At 41.4% G+C, this 20,312-nt stretch overlaps 2 long non-coding RNA genes across 8 annotated transcripts in view; one reads left to right on the top strand and one right to left on the bottom strand.

The window, feature by feature from the left end:
- LOC127544558 (uncharacterized) overlaps positions 1-20,312 on the bottom strand; it is a 40,971-nt gene that overhangs the window by 18,909 nt on the left and 1,750 nt on the right. For 4 of the 5 annotated variants that reach the window (XR_007949490.1, XR_007949481.1, XR_007949509.1 and 1 more), the window contains exons 2-4: positions 2,435-2,679; positions 1,552-1,846; positions 83-671 (exon numbers count right to left, since the gene is read on the bottom strand). This is a non-coding gene — a long non-coding RNA (uncharacterized LOC127544558). Of the gene's footprint in view, positions 1-14; positions 672-1,551; positions 1,847-2,434; positions 2,680-20,312 lie in introns of all 5 variants that reach the window. The other variant, XR_007949487.1, reaches the window with a different exon arrangement.
- Positions 1-20,312, top strand: part of LOC127545050 (uncharacterized) — a 41,852-nt gene that overhangs the window by 18,457 nt on the left and 3,083 nt on the right. The window lies entirely within an intron of this gene.

The following is a 20,312-nucleotide window of genomic DNA, read 5'->3' on the forward strand; positions in this document are numbered from 1 at the left end:
AGATAAGAGCAAACCCTCTCCCCCAAGCAGTTTATGTATCCGGTCCCTTCCATTCACCACTTTCTGAGCCTCTCCACATCACCTGGCGATTAAAGATAATGGAGAGGCTCGCACTGGACACTGCCCTTCCGGTGGGTTATAAAACCTGCCTGCCAGAGCCAATGCACCTTGTCAAACATCAAGAAATAGTATAAAGAGCTAGATTTACAAGTTCTCTAGGGTTGTCTGTGGCTCCCCCTTACTTTTGTTTTCAGAGGAGCATCTTAATGTCTCTGTTTCTCTTCTCTACTATTGCCTGTACTTGAGGATTAAAAGGTATGCTAGTGGTGTGTAAAATCTTACACTGTGCACAAAAGTGTGCAAAATGTTCAGAAGTATATGCAGGTCCATTGTCTGTTTTCCTTGCTTGTGGCACACCCATAATTGCAAATGCTTGTATAAGGAATTCAGTGATCACTCAGGCTGTCTCTTTTGCTGCTGGTATTGTAAAAGTGAATCCTGAAAAGGTGTCTACCACAACATGGAAAAAAGACAGAGGACCAAAAGATTTATAATGGGTCAAATCCATTTGCCAAATTTCATTGGTCTCAAACCACGAGGGTTCTTCCCTGGAGGCAGTGTAGGAGCGTGGAAGGGAAGGCAAGCTGTACAGGTTTTTACTATGCTCCTACCTTCCTCTCTTGTTATTCCAAATTGTAAGCGTAAAGCTCGAGCAGCCTGATGATATTCAGAACGAGATTCTTGGGCTGCCTGAAATAAAGGAGTATTGACTACATGGTTAGAAGGCTATCTGCCTTTGAATTACCATCAAAAATACCATCTCTCTGATAGACAAGGTGAATACGGCTCCTTGGCACTCATCCGATTCCTTCTCCATTTGTGGAGATAAGAGCAAACCCTCTCCCCCAAGCAGTTTATCTATCTGGTCCCTTCCATTCACCACTTTCTGAGCCTGTCCACATCACCTGGCGATTAAAGATAATGGAGAGGCTCGCACTGTACACTGCCCTTCCGGTGGGTTATAAAACCTGCCTGCCACAGCCAATGCACCTTGTCAAACATCAAGAAATAGTATAAAGAGCTAGATTTACAAGTTCTCTAGGGTTGTCTGTGGCTCCCCCTTACTTTTGTTTTCAGAGGAGCATCTTAATGTCTCTCTCTTCTCTACTATTGCCTGTACTTGAGGATTAAAAGGTATGCTAGTAGTGTGTACAATCTTACACTGCGCACAAAAGTGTGCAAAATGTTCAGAAGTATATGCAGGTCCATTGTCTGTTTTCCTTGCTTGTGGCACACCCATAATTGCAAATGCTTGTATAAGGAATTCAGTGACCACTCAGGCTGTCTCTTTTGCTGCTGATATTGTAAAAGTGAATCCTGAAAAGGTGTCTACCACAACATGGAAAAAAGACAGAGGACCAAAAGATTTATAATGGGTCAAATCCATTTGCCACATTTCAATGGATCTCAAACCACAAGGGTTCTTCTCTGGAGGCAGTGTAGGAGCGTGGAAGGGAAGGCAAGCTGTACAGGTTTTAACTATGCTCCTACCTTCCTCTCTTGTTATTCCAAATTGTAAGCGTAAAGCTCAAGCAGCCTGATGATATTCAGAATGAGATTCTTGGGCTGCCTGAAATAAAGGAGTATTGACCAACATGGTTAGAAGGCTATCTGCCTTTGAATTACCATTCAAAATACCATCTCTCTGATGGACAAGGTGAATATGGCTCACTGGTACCCATCTGATTCCTTCTCCATTTGTGGAGATAAAAGCAAACCCTCTCCCCCAAGCAGTTTATGTATCCGGTCCCTTCCATTCACCACTTTCTGGGCCTCTCCACATCACCTGGCGATTAAAGATAATGGAGAGGCTCGCACTGGACACTGCCCTTCCCGTGGGTTATAAAACCTGCCTATCAGAGGCAATGCACCTTGTCAAAAATCAAGAAATAGTATAAAGAGCTAGATTTACAAGTTCTCTAGGGTTGTCTGTGGCTCCCCCTTACTTTTGTTTTCAGAGGAGCATCTTAATGTCTCTGTTTCTCTTCTCTACTATTGCCTGTACTTGAGGATTAAAAGGTATGCTAGTGGTGTGTAAAATCTTACACTGCGCACAAAAGTGTGCAAAATGTTCAGAAGTATATGCAGGTCCATTGTCTGTTTTCCTTGCTTGTGGCACACCCATAATTGCAAATGCTTGTATAAGGAATTCAGTGATCACTCAGGCTGTCTCTTTTGCTGCTGATATTGTAAAAGTGAATCCTGAAAAGGTGTCTACCACAACATGGATAAAAGACAGAGGACCAAAAGATTTATAATGGGTCAAATCCATTTGCCAAATTTCATTGGTCTCAAACCACCAGGGTTCTTCCCTGGAGGCAGTGTAGGAGCATGGAAAGCAGGCAAGCTATACAGGTTTTAACTATGCTCCTACCTTCCTCTCTTGTTATTCCAAATTGTAAGCGTAAAGCTCGAGCAGCCTGATGATATTTAGAATGAGATTCTTGGGCTGCCTTTCAAAGTGTGCTCCATCTCTTTCTGAGGGACAAGGTGAATATGGCTCATTGGCACCCATCTGATTCCTTCTCCATCTGTGGAGATACAAACAAACCCTCTCCCCCAAGCAGTTAACATATCGGGTCCCTTCCATTCACCACTTTCTGGGCCTCTCCACATCACCTGGCGATTAAAGATAATGGAGAGGCTCGCACTGGACACTGCCCTTCTGGTGGGTTATAAAACCTGCCTGCCACAGCCAATGCACCTTGTCAAACATCAAGAAGTAGTATAAAGAGCTAGATTTACAAGTTCTCTAGGGTTGCCTGTCCACTGTGTGTGTGGACCTGCAAGATATCAATCTTACCTGGATGCTTTCTCACTTGCTCTTGAAGTTCCTAAAAGAGCTGATATATATATTAGAGGTTACAAATTTTATTTGGGCTATGGCAATTTTTTGTACCACACCTACTGAACAGGCTAAATCAGATACTCTATTTATCCCTCCTGGATAATAAGTAAGAGCTAGAATGATCGCATACAATTCATTCTGCTGAGTGGACTGAAAAGGAATTCTGAGTACTCTCTTTACAGTTAAGTCACAAGAGTATACAGCACAAATATTCCGTTTGGATGCATCTGTAAAGAGAGTTGGTCCTTTAAGAGGACCTTTAAAAACCTTTTCTTCAAGAATCCACTGTCAATTATGTAATAGTCTGGTTCTCTTTAATGGAGTCCCGTGTGTAAAATTTGGAGCCATAGCTAATAAAATTTGCCACTCTGGGATGGTTTCACAGCATACATTAATTTGTGCATTAGTATAAAAGGTGTATATCTTATCCCAGTTAACTGTACTGCTCGCTCAATGGCTTTTAATAAAATTCTAGCCATAGGCACTGGGTAAAGATTAAGAGTTTGTTCTGGTTGTGTTGGGAGGTTCACCCACTCTATCACACACTGTCTGCTTGATGAAGGACTGCTGTGGGTGCCTCTTGTGTAGCAAAAACGGATATTTCCAAGGGTTTTTGAATGACATTCAACCACATTGGATAAAGTCAGTTCAAGTTCTCTGAAAGACTTGTGAGCTTTTTTTGTAAGCTGGCGTGGTGAGTTTAAAACAGTGTCTCTCCTTAAAGTGTCATTTAATGGTTGTAATTGATAGGTAGTCAATCCTAACCCTCGACACATCGCTTAGATAAGAGCTGTAGTCAGGCAGAAAGTCTTCCCATAGTCATTACGTTCTTAAGATCTTTCACAGTATGGATAATCTGATGTCAAATGAGGTCTATCTTCCAACTGTCTGGAATTGTCTGTTTGATTTCAGACCTCCTGTCCCAACCTGAAAGAGATAAAAATGTAAATATTCCATTTCCTGCTGCATTACACTTAATCATATCTCCTATCGCCTCAATCAATAAAGATGATCAAATAATAAAATATACAACATAGGACACATTAGCTTTGTGTACTATAATGAGCTTTTACACTTTAAAATAAGCTTCTATACCAACACTACAAGAAAGTCTAAGACAGAAAAGAAACTCTCACATTCATCAAATCATTCATACCAGCACTTTTCTGATTAAAAAAATCAACAGGTTCTATTGGGGAATGTCTAAGATACATTCCTCTAACACAATATTACCTCACTTTAAAAAATGACAAATATGAAGAGTTCAGCGAAGCAAGGAAAGACTTAGGTGAAGTATTACAGGGAAATAAGAAGAGTAAACAAAATATACGATGACAACAAAAATACAACATAATATGTAATTATAAGGACAAAGGATGGTCCCAGAGCAGAGTTGAGAACATGTACCTCCCTCCCTTCATGGCAGAAGTGGAAGATTCCCAGTATGGAACAATGTATACGTATATTAAATAAAGAGGTGACAATTTGTTAGTTTTCAATTCGTTTCTTTTTTTTTTTTTCATTTTTTAACCGTATAAGGAAAAGCTTGTTTAATAGGGGAGTAGGAAGAGGTATATTTAGAAATAATTGTGAAGTAAAAATAAAATAGATTGATAATAATAACAGTTTAAATGGTGCAAGATTCCTTGAAGGATATAATGCAAGTCTTTTTTTTAATTAGAAAATTAGTAAATATGTATTTATTCAGAAAATATTATTAGAGAAGTGGCTACTTGTCAGGCATGTTAAGGTGAGGTCTCCTCTCTCGTATGCATTAGCATAGATGTTTGCCAAGGTCCCTTCCAATTCTGAAATTAAGTATCAGGGCAGGGCAGGCAGAAGAGGTAAACTAATGCTTATTAAATGGGTTTGTTACTCTTGTGGCAGCAAAGAACAAGTTGGGGGGTTCCATAAACAGTGAAATGCTCCAGACATTCATTTTTCCACATATGTTCATGTCTTCAAGTCCTAGAACACTGGAGGAACTCTTGGATGAGAATCTGAATCACTTAAAAGAGTCTGGCCTAGATCCACGCAGGGAAGACCGTGTAGATAAAAAATGCCTAGTGTCCACACCCTAACATGCAGCTCGATGGGCAACATTCAGAATTCATCCAACAGTGCAATTTTAAAGCTTAGAACTACAGTTTTTGTATAACTATGTATACATATCTTGGATTTAACATATACTTTAACATATTTGACATGTATGGGATTACCTGCCACATAGGGGAGGGAGTGGGAGGAAGGAGAGGAAAAGGTGGAACAGAAGGTTTTGCAAGGGTCAAAGTTGAACAATTACCCATGCATATGTTTTGTAAATAAAAAGCTAAAATAAAAAAAATAAATTTTAAACTAGTTTTTGGGACCTTTTATATTTATTCATATCTTAGAAGGATGGACACTGCAAAAGGGTAATAAGTTGTTCTAATAACTGAAAAGGAGAAAAGGCTGAAATGCCTTTGGGAAATGAAACGTCCCCTTAATGTCCCCAGACTTCTCCCTGACACAAAGATTCGTATCTTACATACAAATATTCTACACAGGTGTTGATGACACATATAAGAAGAATTTCAAGTATTACATATATAAAGTCACTCTATCAAAGGCCTTTGATTTCATTAAGTATGAAAACTACTTTCCTCCACCAATACTGGCTGCAACTCATCTAGAATTTTAGAGTTTTACTTACCGAAGGTTGAGAAAGAATCACTGATAAGGCTCATACTCACATAGTTACCATCAGAGGTAAGGCATAGAGCATTACTAAATTCACAAGGAAAGATTAAAAATTTGTCAGAGAAACTGTCTGCCTATAACGGATAAATGGTCCAAGAATATAAAGAGAAAAATCCAAATGGGAAAAGAAACACAAATTTAAAAGTCAAATGAAAAATCACTCAAACCTTACTAATCAATCAACTGACCATGAATTGGAACAATTGCCCCCAAATGCGGTTTAACAACATGACGTGATTCCAGCGCAGGAAGAAAAGCGGCCTTTGTCACTCGGGCCGCCAGGGCTCCTCCCGGATCCAGCCGCTTTTCTGACCCCGAGGCCCTGCGGGATTATACAAAGAGGGGTCAGTCCGCCAGGGCCGGGCTCGGTGCTAAGTGTGAACTACACGCACACATGCGCACACACAGGCCCGCCTAGATGGGAGACAGAGGGAAGGGGGAGGAATAATTAGCAGCGGGAAGGTCCGGAATAAGGGGGATGGGAAAGGAGTCCCGCAGAAGATGGAGTCCCGCGGAAGCTTTTCTGCGGTAGCTGCCCCGAAAAAGGAGTCCCGCGGAAGCTTTTCTGCGGTAGCTGCCCCGAAAAAGGAGTCCCGCGGAAGCTTTTCTGCAGTAGCTGTCCCGAAAAAGGAGTCCCGCGGAAGCTTTTCTGCAGTAGCTGTCCCGAAAAAGGAGTCCCGCGGGAGGAGACGGACTGGCGGGGGTGGGGGTGGGGGGAAACAATGGAGAAAATGGCAGGAACAGAGGGGAGTTTAAATGAATGTTCCGCCACTGAGGAAAGCCAGACCCCTGCACCTTTCCGTGACTCCCCACAGGGACCCCTCCCCTTTGGGTCCCGCATGCAGGGCGGGCAGGGTGTTGGCTGACGCGCCGCTGACTGGCGGGACTGGGCGCCTGATCCCAAGGTCGTTGGTCCCAAAAGAGCCCCGGCCCCAGGACCTCTGAAGGGGGAGCCCCCACTTACCGAGGAAGAGTCAGGGGGGACGGAGCCTGGCGGCCATTTCTCCTCCTCGGAGCCTCACCTGGAGAGGGAGCGATAAAGGGGCAGGAAGGAGGTTCTCATCCCTGTGACTGCCCCGACACCGAGCCCGGAGGGGCCTGGGAGGAGAGGGGTCACTCGGGCTCCGGAGGGAGCGGCTCCTCTGTGGCGACTCTCTGGGGCGATGGAAGGATTACAGGCAGGAGGAGAGCGCTAGAGCCCCAACTTCCGGTTCCGGGAAAGCACGTGAAGGGAACCACGTGGGATGCCAAGTTCTGCCCCCTGCGGCAACGCGGCCTTTTGGGAAGTGAAGTTTGGACTCCAGGAGTGACTCGTGCGCATGCTCCGCAGTGACCTGCAGGTCCCAAAGGTTAGAAAAAGAAGTTGCTATATCCTGGTGGTTTCAGCATCAATAATAATAGTTAATTCATTGAAATAAATTTACATTCCTTTGGGCAAAGCAGGGAAGGGCATGGAAAGGAAGGGCAGGGCGCGGCGGGGCGGGGAGCCGTGGGGCGCCGCCAGTTCCGCCTGGCTCCCCCTAGTGGCCGCTCCCGCTCACACTCGCAGCCGCTGCTGTTCCGGTTTGTCCCTCCAAGGGGACCCTGACTTTAGGGAGCCGGGGTCATGACCCGCAGCTGCGCAGAGTCCCCAGCCCCCCTCCCCCCGGCGCCCTCTGGATCCAGGGGCCGCGGGGGGATCAAGTCCAAAAATAAATAAACAATCCGGGAGGGGAAGAGCCTCGGTTTGGGTACAAAGAAACCTTGGCTGTTGTTCGGGGCCCGGTTGGCTTGGAGCCAGACGGTTGTTTCTGTTTGGGCCCGAGGTTCCGGCCTCCCCGGGGGGTTTTTTAACCAGGTAAAGCCGGCTCTTCTCGGCCCCTGTGCTTGCGGAGCCGGGATTCCCGAATGGGCGTTGGCTCCGGCAAACTCAGGCCGGGAAAGAGCTTGGCTCAAAAGGGCAAAGTCTCCCCCACCCGCATCTCGCCCCTGGGACCCAGACGCCGGGAGGAGGGACTGAGGCTCCCGGAACGTTCCTTAGCTGGAGCGCAGTCAGGGCTGGGCGGGGCCATCCCTCGGCTGAGTTGAGCTGTCTCTTGGCTGGGCTGATCCCCGGTCACTGCTGTCGGGAAAGAAAAAGGACGATCCCCACTGTTCCGTGGCTGTTGGGCCGCCGCTCACCAGCCTGTACCCACCCCGCTCTAAGCCGCTCCCCCACCACCCTGCAGTCTCTCCGGCCTTTGCCCCGCCCGAGCCCGGCCATCCCGAGGCTGCTGTTCGGGGCCTGACTCCCGGGACACCGTCACCGCCTCTGGTGGCCTCTACTGCCCGGCGCCCGCGGGACCTTTAATGGGAATTCCCAAGGGCGCTGTCCGGTCCCTGCAGGGGGCGTATAGAGGAGTCCAATACAAGAAGACTGGAGGGGTCTGTGTTGGGGTTGGGGCCCATAGGAGGAAGCGATACATTGTGATGAAAGGCCTGGCAGTAAGTCAGTAGCCCAGCAGAGAAGCTAAAAATACTGGGAGTGAAGAATACAATCCCCAACAGCTGGAGTCTCTCGGGACCTGGCCACCCCTCCCCCACAGTGTCTCAGCACGCTCTCAGATCTCAGAGCGCAGGCGCAGCACAGTCCTGCTAGTGCCTCGCTGCTGCCCCCGCAGTCTGTAGAGGAAGCTGGGTAACACCACCCAGCCCCTCCCCCAAAGCAGGTTCCATTTGGGTTTTTTTCTTTTTTTCTTTGCTAGTTTGTCTTTGATTCTTCTCTGACAAAATGAGCAAAAACCTGAAAAGGGCCTTAACTATTGACAGCTTCTATATGGATAGAGAGCAGACTCTAAAGCCTGAGGAGACTAAAAACAGACTGTCCTCAGGTGAATCCCCAAAGGAGGAGATCATCTGTTCCTCAGCACAGATGAACCTCATAGAAGAAATTAAAAAGGCTCTCACAAGGGAGCTAGAAGAAAAATGGGAAAAGGAGAGGGAGGCTTGGCAAGAGAGTCTGGAGAAGTCATCCCCCTCATTTAAAGACAGAGTGGATAAAGAAATCAAATCCTTGAAAAATAGGATTAGTGAACTGGAAACAGAAAATAGCTCTCTAAAAAACAAAATTGGCATAATGGAAAATAATTCCATAGAACAAAAGAACGCAAGTGCACAATTAGAAAAAGATATAAAAAAAGTAAGTGAAGAAAATACTTCATTGAAAATCAGAATCGAACAAATGGAATTGAATGATTTGAGGAGACAAGAAGAATCAATCAAGCAAAACCAAAAAACTCAAACAATAGAAAAGGATGTGAAATACCTTCTTGGGAAAACAACAGACCTGGAAAACAGATCCAGGAGAGACAATCTGAGCATCATTGGACTCCAGAAAGGCATGATGAAAAAAAAAGCCTGGACACTATTTTCCAGGAAATTAGCAAAGAGAACTGCCCAGTAGCCATAGAAACATTGGGTAAAATAGACATTGAAGGAATTCATCGCTCACCTACTGAAAGGGATCCTAAAATCAAAACACCAAGAAATATAGTGGCCAAATGCCAGAACCTCAGACGAAGGAAAAAATACTGCAAGCGGCTAGAAAAACCCAATTCAAATATAGAGGAGCCACAATGAGGATTACCCAGGATCTAGCAGCATCCACATTAAAGGATCGAAGGGCCTGGACTATGGTATTCCCAAAGGCTAAGGAACTCCGTATGCAACCAAAAATAACTTACCCAGCCAGAACGAGCATCTTTTTCCAGGGAAGAAGATGGACATTCAATGAAATAAGCAAATTTCACCTCTTTTTGATGAAAAAAACAGAACTTAACAAAAAGTTTGATCTACAAATATAGAACTCAAGAGAAACCTTAAAAGGTAAAAAGAAATCTTGGGAACTATATTCATGCTATAAAGATGTATAAAGAATACATGTATACCTTGTTCTAGAAACTAGATGTGGAAAGGACATTGTACCAGAAAAAGGATAAAGTAGGGGTACTACATCTCATGAAGAGGCAAAGAAAACCTATTATATCTGAGAGAAAGAATGGAGGGGGATAAATATAGTGGGTATCTTACTGCCATCAGAATTGGCTTTAAGAGAAAAATTTTAGACATATTCAATTTATGGAGAAACTTCTCCCACCTGATTGAAAAGTGAGAAAGGAAAAGTGAAATGGGAAGGAATAAGCTAAGCGGAAGGGAATATGGAAACTGTGAGGGAAAGGAGTAAGAGAGGGGGAGGAACTCTAAGGCGGGAGGAGGGATACTAAAAAGGGAGGGCTGTGAGAAACATGTGATGCTCACAATTTTAATACTAGGAAGGGGGTTAAGGGAGAAAGAAGGGAGAAAATCATAAACAGGTAATTTTAACCATAAATGTGAACGGGGTAAACTCCCCCATAAAGAGGGAGTGGTTAGCAGAATGGATTAAAAGCCAGAATCCCATAATATGTTGTTTACAGGAAACGCACCTGAAGCAGGGAGATACATGCAGAATAAAGGTAAAAGGCTGGAGCAAAATCTATTATACTTCAGGTGAAGTCAAAAAAGCAGGGGTAGCTATTCTGATATCAGATCAAGCAAAAGCTAAAATTGATCTAAGTAAAAGAGATAAGTAAAGGCACTATATCTTGCTGAAGGGTAGCATAAATAATGAAGCAATATCAATATTAAAAATATATGCATCAAGTGGTGTAGCATCTTAATTCTTAAAAGAGAAATTAAGAGAGCTGCAAGAAGAAATAGACAGCAAAACTATAATAGTGGGAGATCTCAACCTTGAACTCTCAGAATTAGATAAATCAAACCACAAAATAGATAAGAAAGAAGTCAAAGAGATAAATAGGATACTAGAAAAGTTAGATATGATAGATCTCTGGAGAAAACGAAATGGAGACAGAAAGGAGTACACTTTCTTTTCAGCAGTTCATGGGACCTATACAAAAATTGACCATAGATTAGGACATAAAAACCTCAAACGCAAATGCAGTAAGACAAAAAATAGTAAATGCATCCTTTTCAGACCATGATGCAATGAAAATTATATTCAACAAAAAGCCAGGGGAAAGTAGACCAAAAAATAATTGGAAACTAAATTATCTCATACTAAAGAATGATTGGGTGAAACAGCAAATCATAGACATAATTAATAACTTCCCCCAAGAAAATGACAATAATGAGCCGTCATACTAAAATATATGGGATGCAGCCAAAGTGGTAATAAGGGGAATTTCATATCTCTAGAGGCCTATTTGCATAAAATAGAGAAAGAGAAGGTCAATGAATTGGGCTTGCAACTAAAAATGCTACAAAAGGAATAAATTAAAAACCCCAGTCAAATACTAAACTTGAAATTCTGAAAATAAAAGGAGAGATCAACAAAATTGAAAGTAAAAAAAAAAACTATTGAATTAATTAATACAACTAAGAGTTGGTTCTATGAAAAAAAACCCAACAAAATAGACAAACCCTTAGTGAATCTGATTTAAAAAAGGAAAGAGGAAAATCAAATTGTTAGTCTTAAAAATGGAAAGGGAGAAGTCGCAACTAACAAAGATGAAATTAGGGCAATAATTAGGAGTTTTTTGCCCAACTTTATGCCAATAAATTTGACAACTTAAATGAAACAGAAGATTACCATCAAAAATATGGCTTGCCCAAACGAACAGAGGAAGAAGTAAATATCCTAAACAGTCCCATCTCAGAAAAAGAAATAGAACAAGCTATTAACCAACTCCCTAAGAAAAAATCCCCAGGAACAGATGGATTTACATGTGAATTCTACCAAACATTTAAAGAACATTTAACTCCAATGCTATATAAACTATTTGAAAAAATAGCGATTGAAGGAGTCCTACCAAACTCCTTTTACGACAAAGATATGGTACTGATACCTAAACTAGGTAGGCTGAAAACAGAGAAAGAAAATTATAGACCAAATGAATATTGATGCTAAAATCTTCAATAAAATATTAGCAAAAGGATTACAGAAAATCATTCCCAAGATAATACACTATGACCAAGTAGGATTTATACCAGGAATGCAGGGCTGGTTCAATATTAGGAAAACTATTAGCATAATCGACTATATCAATAACCAAACAAACAAAAATTATAGGATCATCTCAATAGATGCAGAAAAAGCATTTGATGAAATCCAATATCCATTCCTAATAAAAACACTTGAGAGCATAGGAATAAATGGATTTTTCCTTAAAATAGTCAGGAGCACATATTTAAAACCATCAGTAAGCATCATATGTAATGGGGAAAAACTGGAACCTTTCCCAGTAAGATTTGGAGTGAAGCAAGGTTGCCCACTATCACTATTATTATTCAATATTGTATTAGAAACACTAGCCTCTGCAATAAGAGTTGAGAAAGAGATTAAAGGAATTAGAGTAGGCAATGAGGAAACCAAACTATCACTCTTTGCAGATGATATGATGGTATAACTAGAGAACCCCAGAGATTCTACTAAAAAGCTATTAGAAATAATTCATAATTTTAGCAAAGTAGCAGGATACAAAATAAATCCCCATAAATCCTCAGCATTCTTATACACCACCAACAAAATCCAAGAGCAAGAGATACAATGAGAAATTCCATTCAAAATAACTGTTGATAGCATTAAATATTTGGGAATCTACCTACCAAAGGAAAGTCAGGAATTATATGAGCAAAATTACAAAAAAGTTTTCACACAAATAAAGTCAGACTTAAATAATTGGAAAAATATTAAGTGCTCTTGGATAGGCCGAGCGAATATAATAAAGATGACAATACTCCCTAAACTAATCTATTTATTTAGTGCTATACCAATCAGACTTCCAAGAAAATATTTTAATGATTTAGAAAAAATAACAACAAAATTCATATGGAACAATAAAAAGTCAAGAATCTCAAGGGAATTAATGAAAAAAAAAATCAAATGAAGGTGGTCTAGCTGTACCTGATCTAAAATTATATTATAAAGCAGCAGTCACCAAAACCATTTGGTATTGGCTTAGAAATAGATTAGTTGATCAGTGGAAAAGGTTAGGTTCACAAGACAGAATAGTCAACTATAGCAATCTAGTGTACATTCATTTTAAACACGTTTTATAGTCACCCTTTTCAAGGAGATTTGCAATGAAAGGGAAAAGACAGTCGGAAGGGGCAGCAAGGGCAAACAGCGTTTGCCGTTGTTTTGTTTTTGTAAGAACAGAAGAGATTAGCGAAGGTCAGTACAGCAGACAATAAAAGCAGTAGTAACAATAACACCTGACTTTGACAATTTTTCATGTCTAGTACTTGAAAGATTTAGAAAGATTGTGTTTTGCCTTATGTGTCTCCAGTGCTTAGCCGAGTTCCTGGAGCATTAAGTTATTCCTTCCATATCATGACTTTCCCCATCATGGTTTTGACCCATTGAAGGTCAACAGAAGAAATTTAATGGGAATTTGGGAGGAGTTTTGCAGGTGCTGCAGATGGCAGGCAAAGGCTAGAAATATCACGTGGATTTATATATTGCCTATGACCAAAAATTTATCTCAAATTTTATAATAAGGTACTGTAAATGCCCCCTAAAAGAAAAAGAAAAAAATTCGGATTTCTCCTGTTAAAGCGAAGGCCAATAAATGTTACATGGATTTTCCAGATCACAGGAGTGCTGGGTCCCTAAGCCCTGAAATGTGGAAGGGATAACTACAGAATCCATTTAATAAATGCTTGTTGTGCAAACCGCTAGAGGGAGCTATAAGGGATTGAACACTAGTTCTGGAGTCAGGAGGACAGAATTCAAGTGTGACCCTCAGACATTTGAACACTGGCTGTATTTATTTACCTCAATTACTTCTCAAAATAAATACACTGATTGAAAACCACACTCCAAACATTCTCTTCAATGAAGAAAAAATGTTGAAGAAACGAGGAGAGAAGATTAAAGAAGAGAGAGGGAAGGTAGTGGGACTAAGGGACTCAGGTGAAGGACTAGTCTGGGTAAGAAGGTCATTAGAAGAAATCCCCAAGGATCAGGGCCGGGCTGTGTAGTTATCCTCCAGTCATTTTTCAGTCGTATCTGATTCTTCTTGACCCCATTTGGGATTTTCTTGGCAAAAATACTGGAGTGGTTTCTCGTTCCCTTCTCTAGCTCATTTTACAGAGGAGAAAAATGAGGCAAATAGGATTTAGTGATTTACCCAAGATCACACAGTAAGTGTCCAGGTCCAAGTTCCTAATTCCAGCCCGGTACTCTATCCACTGTGTCACCTATCTGTCCATAATTTAATAGTTTTTTTAATGACTAATAAATAAATGTATTTATTCTTTTAAGAAAGGCTTGTTGGGGAAGCTATGGTGGTGCATGGATTGAGCAGCAGCCCTGAAGTCAGGAGGACCCGAGTTCAAATCTGGTCTCAGACACTTAATACTTTCTAGCTGTGTGACCCTGGGCTATATCCTATAACTTTACCCTAATTGCCTAAGGAAATCAAAGGAAAAAAGAAAGGGAAGATGGAAGGGAAGAAGGAAAGGAAGGAAGAAAAAGAAATTTTATAGAGGAGATGGAACCTGAGATTAGTCTCACATGAAAAGAGCTCTGGCAGATAGATGTGAGAAGTGAAACCATTCTAATTGGAAGTGGAAGAGGAAAGTTCTGTCCAAATGCATGAGGCAAGATATGGAACAGCAAATTTAGTAAAGTTATCCAGTATGGCTGGAACATAATGCAGATGAAGGGGAAGTTTGGGAAATAGATCTAGAATGGACTTGAAAGCCTTTGAGGAGGGACCTGTGCCTTTGGAAGATAAGCTATTTGACAGATATGTTAGAGGGAAAAGGAAAGGGACTAGAAATAGGGAGTCCCATTAGTAAATCATTTCAGCAGTCATCACTTCTCAATGGTAAGTGATAGAGATGGCCTCCAAGGTTGTGAGTAGAAAAATTGTGATACGGGAGCCAACTGCCACTGGCTGCTGGAGGTCTAACTCCGACCTGTAGAATGGATCTCTTCCTGTGAGAGGATGATGATTGTAGAGGGCTGAAGCTCTGAAAAAGGTGTGCTTGAATCAGACAAGAGAGCACTGAAGAATAATTAGGTAATTCAATGAGAGAAAATGGCTCTATAAGCATATTTTTGGATAAATGACTCTCCTCATGATTGGGGCTTGCTGAATGCTTGGTGGTGAGTTAATGGTAAGCAAGGATTGGAGGACTGAGGGAGAGAAGTCAGGGAAAAGGAGAAGAGAGGCTGGAGACTCCAGACTCCAGAATCCAGGAGACATCTTTGGCAAGCCACATGGCAGCTTGCCTGCCTCCTTCACTTCTCCCCCTAAAGACCAAGGACTTTGATTTATCCTGACTCTGGCTGATCCTGAACCCTCCAGGGAGCTAGCCCATACTTTACAGATGATGATACAAGGAGACTGAGAACCAGTTACTGTTCTCTAACCTCCCTCCTCTTTATTTATTATTATTAGATTATTATTATTTATTATTGAATAAAATAAAATGTTAAAAAAAATAAAAGAAAAAGAAAAAAAGAAAAGGGGAGTAAGAGAGGCAGGCCTAAGTGGCATCTTGCTCATTCCCCAAGGTCAGAGACAAACAACAGCGACTCTTTTGACTGGGCCACACATATAGTCTCATCCCCATCAATGAATGCATGTCAGCTGAAGAGGTGGAAATGGACGTGCACTTGGGGGGCAGAGAAAAAGAGGCTGAAAACCATGATAGTTAAAAGGAAGTCACATCCCACAGAACTCTACCTCCCTCTCCGGCAGGAGCAGTATGAATCTCTGCTAACATCTGTCATTAACAGTTAATAAAAGGTTAACCCAGCCACAAGAAGGAAGAACTTTCAAAGCAGGGCAAGATTATCCATCACGGATACAATTTTGAGCCCAGGCCTCCTCTGCTGGTTCAGTCAGGATCTCAGGAAGATCGACAGCCCCTTGTGTCCTGAATGGTTTTGCACAAAGGTTCCATCAAGTTCCATCAATAGCCAGGGCCTTAGTCCCTGGAGAGAACTAAACCTTGAAGGTAGCGCCAATAACTTCTAAGCAAAAACTGGCTTAAGCTGCCTGCGATAATCTTAGGATATTGTGCTCCCCACAAGCCCACATCATTCTCATAGACATTGGCACCCATCTGATTCCTTCTCGATTTGTGGAGATACAAGCAAACCCTCTCCCCCAAGCAGTTAACATATCTGGTCCCTTCCATTCACATTTTTTAATTGCTCTATGGTTTGTTCTTTCACCCGTTTGTTACTTATTAAGCCTCCGTTTAAGTCTACATTTTTTGTTCATATTTTAACTTAGGTACAATTTTTAATTGTGTAATGATCTAATATGTTCTGAGACAAATAAGGATAGAGAGACAACCTTAAAATTAAGATCTGTATTCAAGTCCTACATCCAACACACACTAGATGAATGACTCTGAGCCAATGTTAAACTCTGCTGCCTCAAGGCAACTAAGATGCCCAATTACATTAGGGGAGGGAATTTATACTCTAAGGAATTCTCGGCATTGAGGAAATCATGAGTCCAAGTAAAAAGGATCTAGGAATTTATTTCCATTTTTTACTGAATTCTTTATGTTCTAGAACATGAACATTCTTTGTCATAACAGAAATGATGATTGAGACTCCTCTTCTTTACAATTCATTTGAGACAAAATAGATTTCCCTTAAACATTATGTGTATGTATAAATCCCTATTTTAGTTGTTGCTTTTGGGCAATATAGTATAATTTTCTTATATATTCTACAATTTGCTTCATTTTTCAGATCGAATTCAGACCATTACCATTCAATTTCAATGGGTTGTTTTTCATCCATAAAATCCTATTGCATTACTATTGGGTAAATCAACACAACACTAACAGTCTACACTGCCAGCAATAATTCAATTTTAATCTCTGTGAACGAACCCAAGGACATATGAGGATTCAACTTTTAACTGATAACTTAAAAAAAATATTCTTTTTGGTGCAGGGGACAGAGAACTAGCCTTGGAAGACATGATTCAACTCTTGCCTCTCGCATTTTGGTTGGTAAATATGGGTAAGACAGTTATACATTCAGCATCCCGGGCAATTCTCTAAGATCATATCTTACAGAAGCACAGCCAATGCATCAACAAGAGTTTCACTAGGAATTTCCAACACCTCCGAAGTAAAAAGTGGAAAGTGATAGGTGAACCTCTGAGATTTGTTCCTCCGTTATCATGGAGGTTAAGGAACAATGTAGATGAATAAGTACATGAATGGTCCACTTAGTTCCATCTAGCAGCAATGAGGAATAAGCTTGCAATCTAAGAAAAGCATAAAATTTCTTCCTCTAGAATATAGAGTATTCACAGGGAGGACTGGCGAGACTTACATGAACTGATGCTAAGTGAAACGAGCAGAACCAGGAGATCATTATATATTCCGAGGATGTATTCTGATGGAAGTGGAACTCTTCGATAAACAGAGCTTTAATTGATCAAAGATGGACAGAAGCAGCTACACCCAAAGAAAGAACACTGGGAAATGAATATAAACTGCTTGCATTTTTGTTTTCCTTCCTGAGTTATTTCTACCTTCTGAATTCAATTCTCCCTGTGCAACAAGAAAACTGTTCGGTTCTGCACACATATATTGTATCTAGGATATACTGTAACCTATTCAACATGTAAAGGACTGCTTGCCATCTAGGGGAGGGGGTGGATGGAGGGAGGGGAAAAAGCGGAACAGAAGTGAATGCAAGGGATAATGCTGTAAAAAATTACCCTGCCATGGGTTCTATCAATAAAAAGTTATTTAAAAAAATAGAATATAGAGTATTCAGTAGAGTATTCCCTACCATTGTGTCCACAAATGTGGCTCCCCCCTCACACCTTCCTAATGTAGCTCAATGGTCCAGGATGTCCTGCATCCACCGTTTCTCATCACTAGACTATCCCTGGCTTATGTTTGCATAATCTGGGATTTGCCCGTTCTACTTTCTGGTCACTAGCACTATACTTGTGTATACTTTCCTCTGTTCAGGCAAAGATCATCCTAACTGCTCCCTACTTTTGTAGCCAGTTGGATTTCCGGGAGATAGAACACTTCCTGTAAATAATGACTTAGTCTGATCTGAAGCTTCACTTCAAAGCCTAACAATGTCATCTGTATTTCCTGAGAAAACATACTTTTGATAGATTTTAAAATGGCAAAACTTGGAGAAAACAACAAAACACACCCACTTTCTTCCCCTTAGATGACAGGTGGAGAGAGCTTGCAGGTGAAGGACGTTGAATATACTGTCAAAAGCATTCATTTTTAGCACAGCATTTTTGCTAAGAGGGTTCACTGTGTAGCATTTTGAGAAATATCTAGTGCAAAAAAAGGGCATCAATAGTAAGTGTGCACACACATGTGCACGTGTCTGAAGTTGGAAAGGTTTGGGATACAACTAAGACATCATCCAGCTGTTCCCGCGTCCTTTTTCTTGATTTCTTCCTCAATTCTGGCTCCTTGTGCAGGTTTTTCATTAATATCTAAAGTTACCTTCATGGGGGGAAGTCTCAACAGAAAGTATGGAATAGTCGAGAGCCAGATGTCAGACCTTGGGGAATTTTTACCTGGAGGAAATAAGGGAAATGAATGAATGAAAAAGCATTTATTAAACATCAAATGTATGCCAAGACCTTTACTAAACACTGGGGATAGATATATATATAGAAAACAAAAGAAACCCTTCCCTTAATAGGTTTACATTCCAATGGGAATATTGAAATAAAACATAGTGGAGGAGGAGCCACAGTGGTGCACTTTGGTTACAGAGGAGTAAATGGGGGCAGAATGGAGCAGACTGACCTCTACACCAGAGCAATGGCAGAGTTGATTTAACTGATCATGGTTCCAGGAGTGACAGAGGATTCATAATGGGAGCAGGAGGGAGGAGAAATCTGGGCAGGTGTGAAGCAGAGGAAAAGAAAATAAGGAAAAGGAGAAACATCTCTACTCAACTCAGACGAGAGGAGCAGTAGCTACGTGTGCTCATTGACCTTGCAAGTAAACAAGGAAAAAGGGAAGTTATCAGGTTCTTGCTTCCTGGAGAAGGGAGAAGAAATGAAGACCAACTGGCAAACTACAGCAGCCCCACCTCCTGCTTTTGGTCAAACTGTCGCATGCTTCTAATCACCTAAGACCCAAAGCGGTAACCCAATCCCATGCCTTCCCCCCCCTCGCCTCCCCTCCCCCCCGCCTCCTGTTACCTCCCGTCACCAGCTTGCCAGTAGGAATTCCAGATAAAACCTCGAGACTGACAAGAGAAGTCAAACTCTGTTGCTCCTGCCACACACATCCCAAATATTCCTCTGCTGCCAGGAGATACATGGGGGAGCAATGAGTTTTTCTACTGCTTCCTCCCATTCAAAAAGCTAGAAATAATCATTTGTTAGCCAAGGAAGGCAGAGCTAGGACATCCTGTAACAAGACAAAAACAAGTCTATATGCAGCTGGTAAGGAGCCAGTGGAGAAAGACTGAAAACGCATGAGACAGGGAATAGGGCTAGAATAAGGGTTATAGCACAAGGGAGAAATTTAATAAAGGCACAGGCAGAGAATGAAGACTTACCAAAGAGAAGGGACTGGATGGCACCGTGGAAAGGCCAGACAGTCAGAGGACCTGGGGTTGAACTCCGACTCATCACTTATTGTGTAACCTTGGAAAAGTCGATGTAAAAACCATCTACCTCAAAGATTCATCAAACTATTCTTTAACTGGCATAACTATCAAGGGATGGGCCTCAAATCTCCTTTGCCCTCAGGTTCCATTCTCCGATTTCTGCCATACTAGAGGGAAAGGGGACCAGCCATGTCTGCTCACTGGGATGCTGGCTTAGGACTACTTGGATACTTTCAGTCATGGGACAATGACACCGCTTGTCGAGAGACTTTTTAGAAAGTTGTGATAATGGCTTCCAAGACTCTGTGAAGCTTTTGACTATTGGTTTTAAAATGTTCTTTTGAATAAATGACACTTATACTGCCTTAAAAAATTGGGGCAGTTATGTGGTATAATATGTGGTATAATAGATAGCATGCAAAGTAGGGAAGAGAGGTGCTTGAGGACTTGAGTAAACAAAAGCACTATAGAGTAACCACTATAGAAAATTTGGGATTTGCTTCTGATTTTTCATTTTACTGTGAGTTTTACTAATTTTAGCTAAGTGTATGCAATGCTTAAAACCCTCCTGAAATTCATGATCTTCAGAAGATTTTATTAGTATTAGAAAATGTCAAATTCCTACATTCATTACACATTCAAAAGATTTCTCTCCAATATGAACATTTTAGTATAAACATAAAAACTATACTCCTAAGGGAAAGCTTTCCTCACCCTATTATTTGTAAAACTATTGCGTGAACTTTCTGGTGTTTGGTAAAATGTGGGCTCCTGTGAAGTGACTTTTCACATTTATAAATAAAGCTCCTCTCCATTGTGAACTCTCTGTATTAAGATGGGTCCTTCTAATGGAGGATTTCCCCAATTCATGTTTTTCTCTCATGTGAACTCTTTGATGTACAATTTAAGAGCTGTGTTCAAGCAGAAAGCCTTTCCACATTCACTAAACTGAGGTTTCTCTCCAATATGATCTTTGATGTACAAGAAGATGCATTTTTCAGAGGAAGGACGTTCTACATTCTACCTATATATAAGGATTTTCTCCACTATGCA

Source organism: Antechinus flavipes, chromosome 1 (assembly GCF_016432865.1).
Source record: "Antechinus flavipes isolate AdamAnt ecotype Samford, QLD, Australia chromosome 1, AdamAnt_v2, whole genome shotgun sequence".
NCBI lineage: Eukaryota > Metazoa > Chordata > Mammalia > Dasyuromorphia > Dasyuridae > Antechinus > Antechinus flavipes.